This window comes from Nipponia nippon, unplaced genomic scaffold (genome assembly GCF_047370975.1).
Source record: "Nipponia nippon isolate SJK-2023a ecotype South Korea unplaced genomic scaffold, ASM4737097v1 scaffold_6, whole genome shotgun sequence".
Classification (NCBI taxonomy): domain Eukaryota; kingdom Metazoa; phylum Chordata; class Aves; order Pelecaniformes; family Threskiornithidae; genus Nipponia; species Nipponia nippon.
Window position 1 is genome coordinate 69,088,411 of NW_028262380.1, and position 7,283 is coordinate 69,095,693.

The window sequence follows — 7,283 nt, forward strand, 5'->3', positions numbered from 1 at the left end:
TATTGTATTTGCATGCTAGATCCCACATCATGGGCACAAGTGGTTCCAAGAACTTTTTGTCTATATAGGAGATGACTTCTTCGTGGTTTAGGACAGGTAATGTAGCTTCACTGCCACTTCTAGGACTTGGAGTGCAGCTGGGTGCAGGATGGCACAGCTAAGACTATCAGGGCATGCCTGTCCGTGTTCCTGATGATGCTCTTGGTTGCACCTTGATGCTAGGACAGTCTGAAAACTGCTCTAAAAGATGACTCACAGATGTGTGACATGGCTAGCTTAAGAAGAAAGAACAAAACAGTAGGAAACTACACATGCAGGCTCTGAAAATTGGGACCATAGTGCCTGAACGTATCAGTAGGCAATAGTACCAGCATGTATATATTTCCAGCATGTATATATTTCCATGCTTTTTTTCTATTTCAGATTGATAAACATTGTATTTAGTTATTCACCACAGTTAATAAAAAATGCTGACAATGTTCACTTCCCCTAGACAGTTCTTTCAAAGTGCCTTTATGCTCAGTCACCATCTCCGAGACGTTAAAGGGCAGTTCAGTCACAATGTTTATTGAATCCTTGCCCTTTCTACTTAAATTGCCTACAGGGAAGGCAACTAATTCTGTCTTTTTGGGATGTAAACAGTAAGGCTGTTTTTTGAGCACTCTTTTTTTTCCTTCCAAAAATTCTAACTATTATTTATAATAAGGTTTTTCATTTTACTTAGAACTTTCTCTACTACAGTAATTTCCATATTATGCTGAAGTATAGATTGTCATGACCAAATACTCTGCTATTTTACAAAGGTGGTTTTATTAGGAACATCTCCTAAGTGGGCCATGGGACTGCCACCCTTGCACAGAGGCAAGAAATGAAGAGCTTCTGCTTACTTCCAACCTTGCACCCAGCGTTCTCCAGCACAGAATGATGGAGAGTAGAGCTCCATCCCTCCACCATGCTGACTCATTTACCTCTGCTTAGTCGGTACATAAGTCAGTAGCATTCACCTCCTCTGTGAAGCATAAAAATCCTTTTTTTTTATAGCTCACAGGCAACAATATTTCCCCTCCTGCAACTGGTCATGTACCTAGAGCATAATCACATTCTTAGCAGTTAATTTTAGGAAGGAGAATAAATAGCAGGCTGTCAAGATTATCTGTATATTTAGCATCTTGGTATACTTCAGTTTTTTTCTCAAGTGTTCATTATTTGGCAATGGTTGATAAATGCTTTTTTTTCCCCTGTTACGTTACAAGACTTTCATTTGAACAGCTTATTGCTCTTAGGAAAGTGACTCTAGAGAAAAATTGCTCAGAATTCAGGGAGGGCTAGCCTGTTTTTGGCTAGATTTTACTTTCTGTGGTGGGCTTATATGTTTTACGCAGTTAATCTGGGGCCAAGCAGCCATTAAGCAGAAGGGATCTTCTCTTTTTTATATTAATTACTGAAATAGCCTTGTGCAGAGCACATTGTAGGAGGAAATATGTGCCAAGTAGCAGGTTCCTATCCCACAAATTGTAGAATTTTAGAGAACATGAAAAAATAAATACAAATACAGAACTTTGAGGTCTTGTATTAGCTGAAATCTTATGAGGGATCTTAGGTAAATGGAGTCCGTTTCATTCACTGTAGTCTGTGTGGACAACAAGTCAGGAAAGATCCAGGTCACCATTGCTCAACTCTTTTTATTGATAGTGCAAAGAGGGTAGTAAAAGATACCATTTAGATTTAATAGCTTTTTGTATTTGCTCTGCACCAGTTTAGCATTAGTGTGAATGGACATACTTGTTTTCTGAAAGTGGCAGAGGCTGCGGCATTTTGTCTGCTTCCTCTTTGGTGTTGCTTTCCTTTTATTTTCACAGCCATCGTTCAATACAGATTTGACTCCCCCTCAATGTTGAACCTTAAGCCAGCCTAACCAAAAGGAAACACATTACCACAGTGAATATGAGGCAGAAATCACCTTTCCATTGAGGGAAATCAACTACTTCAGGAAAACCAGCAAACCAAAGAGAACACTGAGGCAGCAGTTCTGGGAGGATGGTGACCAGCACCTGCCACCACAAGGAACTCCATGTTGTCCCATAGACCAGCCATCTAGCCTGGGCCTGCCACATTAATGTGGATCTGTGGCTTCCAGGATGGAGCTGGGATGCACCCCATCAGCTGGAAATATGGGTAGGCGTGCTGGGACTGGCCTAAACATGCGTGGGGAGACTTACCCCAAATCCTCCTTATTCTGTTATGGGGAGCTCCACTAGAGCTCTCCATAAGGAAATGGTCCCTCATCCCACCCCAAACACCACACAGGACACCTGAAACCTCAGACTGTCCCATTTCATGGCTACCTGCTGCTCAGAGTCTTTCCTTCATCTTTCTTCCTCTGATCACCAGGCAGGGATCCCACCCAGCTGCTCTCCGTGAAGTCCCTCCAGCATGCCTGCAAGACCTGCCTTGAGGACCAGGCTTACCACCTACAGGAAGAGGGATGTAAGGCAGACCGCTCTTCACCTAGAGCTGTCCTTAAGCATCCAGTGCTCAGCCTGTTATGCCAGATAAACTTTTTCCTTCTTTTTATCTATACTGTAGTATTACATAGATTTAAAAAAAAAGAAAAACAAAAGCTTTCTCTTGCTGCTTTGTGGCAATTTAATCTCCTCTTACATATTCTAACACCAGTAGTTCCTGATCAAGGAATTGAAACCTTGTGTTTTGTTTTCAGTATTCTGTGAGCAAAGGAGTAAGTCTGACTGGTATTGAAATAAAGAGGAGTCTGCTTTCCAAGACCAAAATAGTTTATCATCCTCTGCCCTTCTCAGTATGTTCTCAGCTTTTAGCTGTTCTCTTATTAAGGGCTGCTGTGCATAACTGGTTTGTTGTTTACAGGCAGAGATGTAACTGTCAGGGTGGTTAAGGGGTTCTGGTCCTTTATCTATTTTTGACCTATATTTACTACTGCCTCATATTTCTTTTCTTAGATATCTAATTGCCATTCCCAGTCTTTTCTGTCATTAGTTCCTCGTGCCTTTTACCTGGTGCTGCTGTGAACTTACCACAGCAGTGATTTAGGAGCTGTCCTACCTACCTGAAGTTTTGTGGATGAAATTGAAGATACATCCCCATCTGCAAGGCTTGGGGATTGCCATGCTCTCAGTTGCATGAGAGAGGAGCAGGTATTGACAAGCATCCAAAATACAAGTGCCCTAGAAACTGCTGGAAGAGGCAACAGTTAGACTCTCAAATACTAGGGAAATAATATTTTTGGTGCCAGGCAGAAGACCTGATAAGAGCAGAGCTGAATGAGTTTTGACCTCTGACATATTAGGGTTTGTCCTTCAGTTAAGACATCCACAGAAGGGCATTTTTCCAGAACAAACTCACTGATAGGGAGAAAAGAGAGACTGCAGTAAAAAGAAAGAAGAAAGGATTAAAAGGTAAACAAATAAATGGAGAAAATCATCATCTTTTCCCTTTGAACCTTCCATGAAATCATTTGATCTATTTTTGGAGTTGTGGTCTCTCTGCTGAAGAAGATGAAGCAATATCCCTTACAAATCTTTGCAGAGGTATCTGTTGTTTGGTTTGTTTATACCAGACAGCCAAATTCATTATCTCTTTTTGCTCCATCAGTATACTAGACCTGGGGAAAAGGGGAAAGACTAGCAGTCGTTATGCTAATACAACTTGATTAGTGTGTGAAATCAAAGCTTAAAAACAAGTGCGTCCTATCATTTTGACAGTTGGCCCAGCTACTATAATGAAATCCTTTTCCTGCTCCATGGCGTGATGCTAAAAAATACTATCAATTGCTTAGATTTCAGCTCAGGATTATGTTTTCATTCCTATTTATGTGATAGCTGTTAAACAATGTTATGAGATTTTACAAGGACCAAATCCTCCACACGAGTAGCCCCACTGAGCTGGATTTCAGCTCAGTAATACAGGGGTAAATGCAGATTAGCTCCTTCAAAGGCAATGGAATAAGTCCAGACTTATGGTTGTGTAACCAGGTCACTAACATTATTATGACTATTTCTGTGAAAAAAAAAAAAAGAAAAAAAGGCAAGCAGACATTTGCTTGAACTCTCCTGAGAGAGTCTGGAAGAAATTGTGTTCAGGTTATCAGACGTGCTGGTTCAGGAGGAAGACAACAGTGGCTGCGAATGTTTTGAACCAACAGTCGTTAATGAAGCAAAATATCCAGAGACCCCAAGAGGGAGTTTGGTGAAGAGCGAAGGATCTCAGTACTATACATAGGTCTGTTGTCAGAACACTAATGGAGTAATTGCACAGGGAAACAGGGTGACTGCTGTGAGCAAATTCACAAATTGTTCAGGAGAAACAGTACACTTAATAGGTAGGAAACGCTGACTTTAAAGCACTGGTTTTTACTTTGCATTTTAAGTTAGCTTACAACCCAGCCTAGCATTTAGATCACAACACAGTAGCCTGAGAAACTACTGCCTGGGAAGACAGCCAAGAGCTAAGAAAATTAGTGAAGGGAGAAAACAAGTTCTGTAAATGTTGAGCTTCAAAGAAGGTATGCTCTAGCCCGATATTTTTACAATTTCCTTGGGACTGATATTCATATCCTTAAAGCAGTACGCTTTTATGTGAACAACAGTTACTTCTTTTTGATGAGAAGTGAAAGGTTTTGCACCTCTGGTTCCTTTCGCTTTATTTCCTCCTGTGCTCACTTCTCCTCTCCCCATCCCAGTAGCGGGTTATACCAACTGTTTCACAGCAGTCTAAGACTATTGAATTCAAGCTAAAAGTGGCGAGTCCTTCCTTCTATTTTGTCACTGACTGCAACTTTAAAAAAGAAGTGTAGATTGGGTGGTCTGCAGTACTGTTTATTACTAAGCTATTCTCTAATTGTAGAGAATACTGTACAATTAATTAGCTGAGTAATAAACAGAAGTGTAGTCCACCAAATAGTGTAAAATTAAAAAATTCTAGAGGGTTTTAGTTCTGCACCTTATTAGGCTGCCAAGATGAATAGCATTTTTTAAATAACAACACATGCCATTACAAGCGTAGAGCCTGGACAGAAAAAATTCCCTTCAACTATCTTGCATAAAAATGACTCAGAAGGGTGTAGTGTCCTCTGAAGATTCAATGCTCTATTTCATGGAGTTTATGCGGATGGCTACAGGAGAATTCCACTTTGGACAGCAAACATATTTTTAGGAACGGAGTTACAGGATAAAGCATAGGGCAGCTAAGTAAGAATGTTTGGATTGTTTAGTATCCTGTAATAAAATAGGGGAAATAAACTGGAATAACATGGCTGATCTAATTTGAACTTACTGCCCAGAGATGTTCATAGATCTTTCCTGTAATGTAAATCAAATAATACTATAAATCAAGGACTATAACGTGAATAAAAGGAGCCTAGGTCATACATCAGTGTTTCGTGAAGCGTGTGAGCTCCAAGCTGCTTCTTAAAGAGAAACATCTGAAATACTACCTCAGTTGAATTAACTGAAAGTCTCTCTAAAGCAGTGTAGCATTGAATTTGTTTTTACTTTCCTAAATTGTGGGGTTTATGCATTAAATTTGAGCACATCCCAAAAGATTGGCCAATGAAGTAGTCCTAGGGTATTAGGAAATGGAGATATTTTACAGCTAAAGGAAGGTGTATGCAAAATGCCTGAAACTTCAGAATGTAAAAGGAAAGGGATAACTCTTGTAAACTTACCAGAACTGGCAAATTACTCTACCACTGGCACTGAAAGATTGTGCTAGCATGACCAGTGATGACTAAAGCTTTTTGACATTGAAAATAATAAAACCTATTCCCATTCCTGCATGGGTCGCAAGAAGCTGAACACATTAGATGCTTAAACACAGCAGAAAGTTGTCTTTTCTTAAATGATGAATTGCTTTGCAGCAGAGAAACCTCACACAAAGTGATTTTATACTCCTATTTTCTATAAAATGTGTGATTGGTTTTATGATCATTTTACTTTATTTTATTGCTTTCATATGGATTCTTGTAATACATTTTCAGCATTATTTTTACCAGTAGAGTAGTAAAAAATAATAATAGTTATATGATTGGTGAAATGATTTATGTTTTCATATGTATATATATTATATATTTTGCCACTCAAAATCATTACTAATTTATTACCTTGGATAGAAGGTGGCTGAAAGAATAAATAGAAACCCTATTTTTGAATGGATTTATCACTTTTTAAAAAGCCCTGAACACAAAAATGACCAATCAAGGACATTTACAGAAACACACCCTTTCTCCAATAAAAACAATTATAAAAATATAAAAAAATAATACAATTATAATAAAATATAATTATTCTAAAGAAATAACTATAATAATTACTGTAATAATTATATTTTTATGTAATTACCAACAACAATGACATAAGAAAATGAATCTAGAAAACTAGGCAACACTGTTTTTTCTGACCGACCGTCATTCTTTCTATCCACAGGATGCAGGACTAGTTTCAGGTACAAAACAGAAACAGTTCTGCTCATATCTAATGCCAGTGAGGTTCTCCTGCTGTGAAGCACAGCCCCATCCCACTTTTCCCTGCCTTTGGTACAGATATTATGCTGCAGGTAAGCTACAGTACCTTTATGCCTACTGAAGGCTGCCTGTGGTGAGATTCTTCTCTAGACAAGTTGGTCCATTTTTCAGTGTCTGTTCTTTGCAGGAGCCCAAAGGGGATGGAGCAGGCCAGAGTCTGGATTATAGACACTTCAATAAGAAAGAGATGCATAAATTCCTGCTATGATATACAGCAGGGATCCCAGATTTAATTGGCCAGATGTTCTGACAGCTGCAATAGATTACCATTAAAACCTGGTTCTTTTACATATGCATGACTTCAGGAGTCAGAGTCAAGGAAAAAGCTTTCCCCACGTGTGAAACCTTGCTGTGTGGTTAGGCAGACACCTTCCCCAGGGCTTCTCTGCTGCCTGCGGCAGGCTCTGACCCCCTGCCCTGGCCACACACTTCCGAGGAACCACCTGGTTTTGCAAGTGCTGTTAGAAACAAAGCCCTGTACTGACCTCCCACCTAAGGTTTTCTCCTGGTCGGTTGTCGTATGCACCAAACCGATGGGAAAAAAAACAAGGCTGGTGTATGTAGGCTGGCTAGGTATGTCCAGTAGTGTCATGTTAGTGGGCTAGTAGACACAGATGTGGAGAAGGAGCCTTTGTACTCAGTCTCTCCCCCTTCCCTAGCAATCTCTGTGGCCAGCAGCCTTTGATCTAGCCTTGAAGCAAATGCTTTTAGGTTGTAGCATGATGTCTGC

The 7,283-nt window shown here is 39.8% G+C and overlaps 1 long non-coding RNA gene across 1 annotated transcript in view; it reads left to right on the top strand.

Annotated features, from left to right (window-relative positions):
* The window catches only part of LOC148051544 (uncharacterized), a 36,482-nt gene extending 29,498 nt beyond the window's left edge, over window positions 1–6,984 (top strand). The window contains exons 4-5 of the long non-coding RNA XR_015699499.1: window positions 6,456–6,585; window positions 6,681–6,984. This is a non-coding gene — a long non-coding RNA (uncharacterized LOC148051544). The remainder of the gene's footprint in view (window positions 1–6,455; window positions 6,586–6,680) is intronic.
* Window positions 6,985–7,283: the final 299 nt, after the last annotated feature.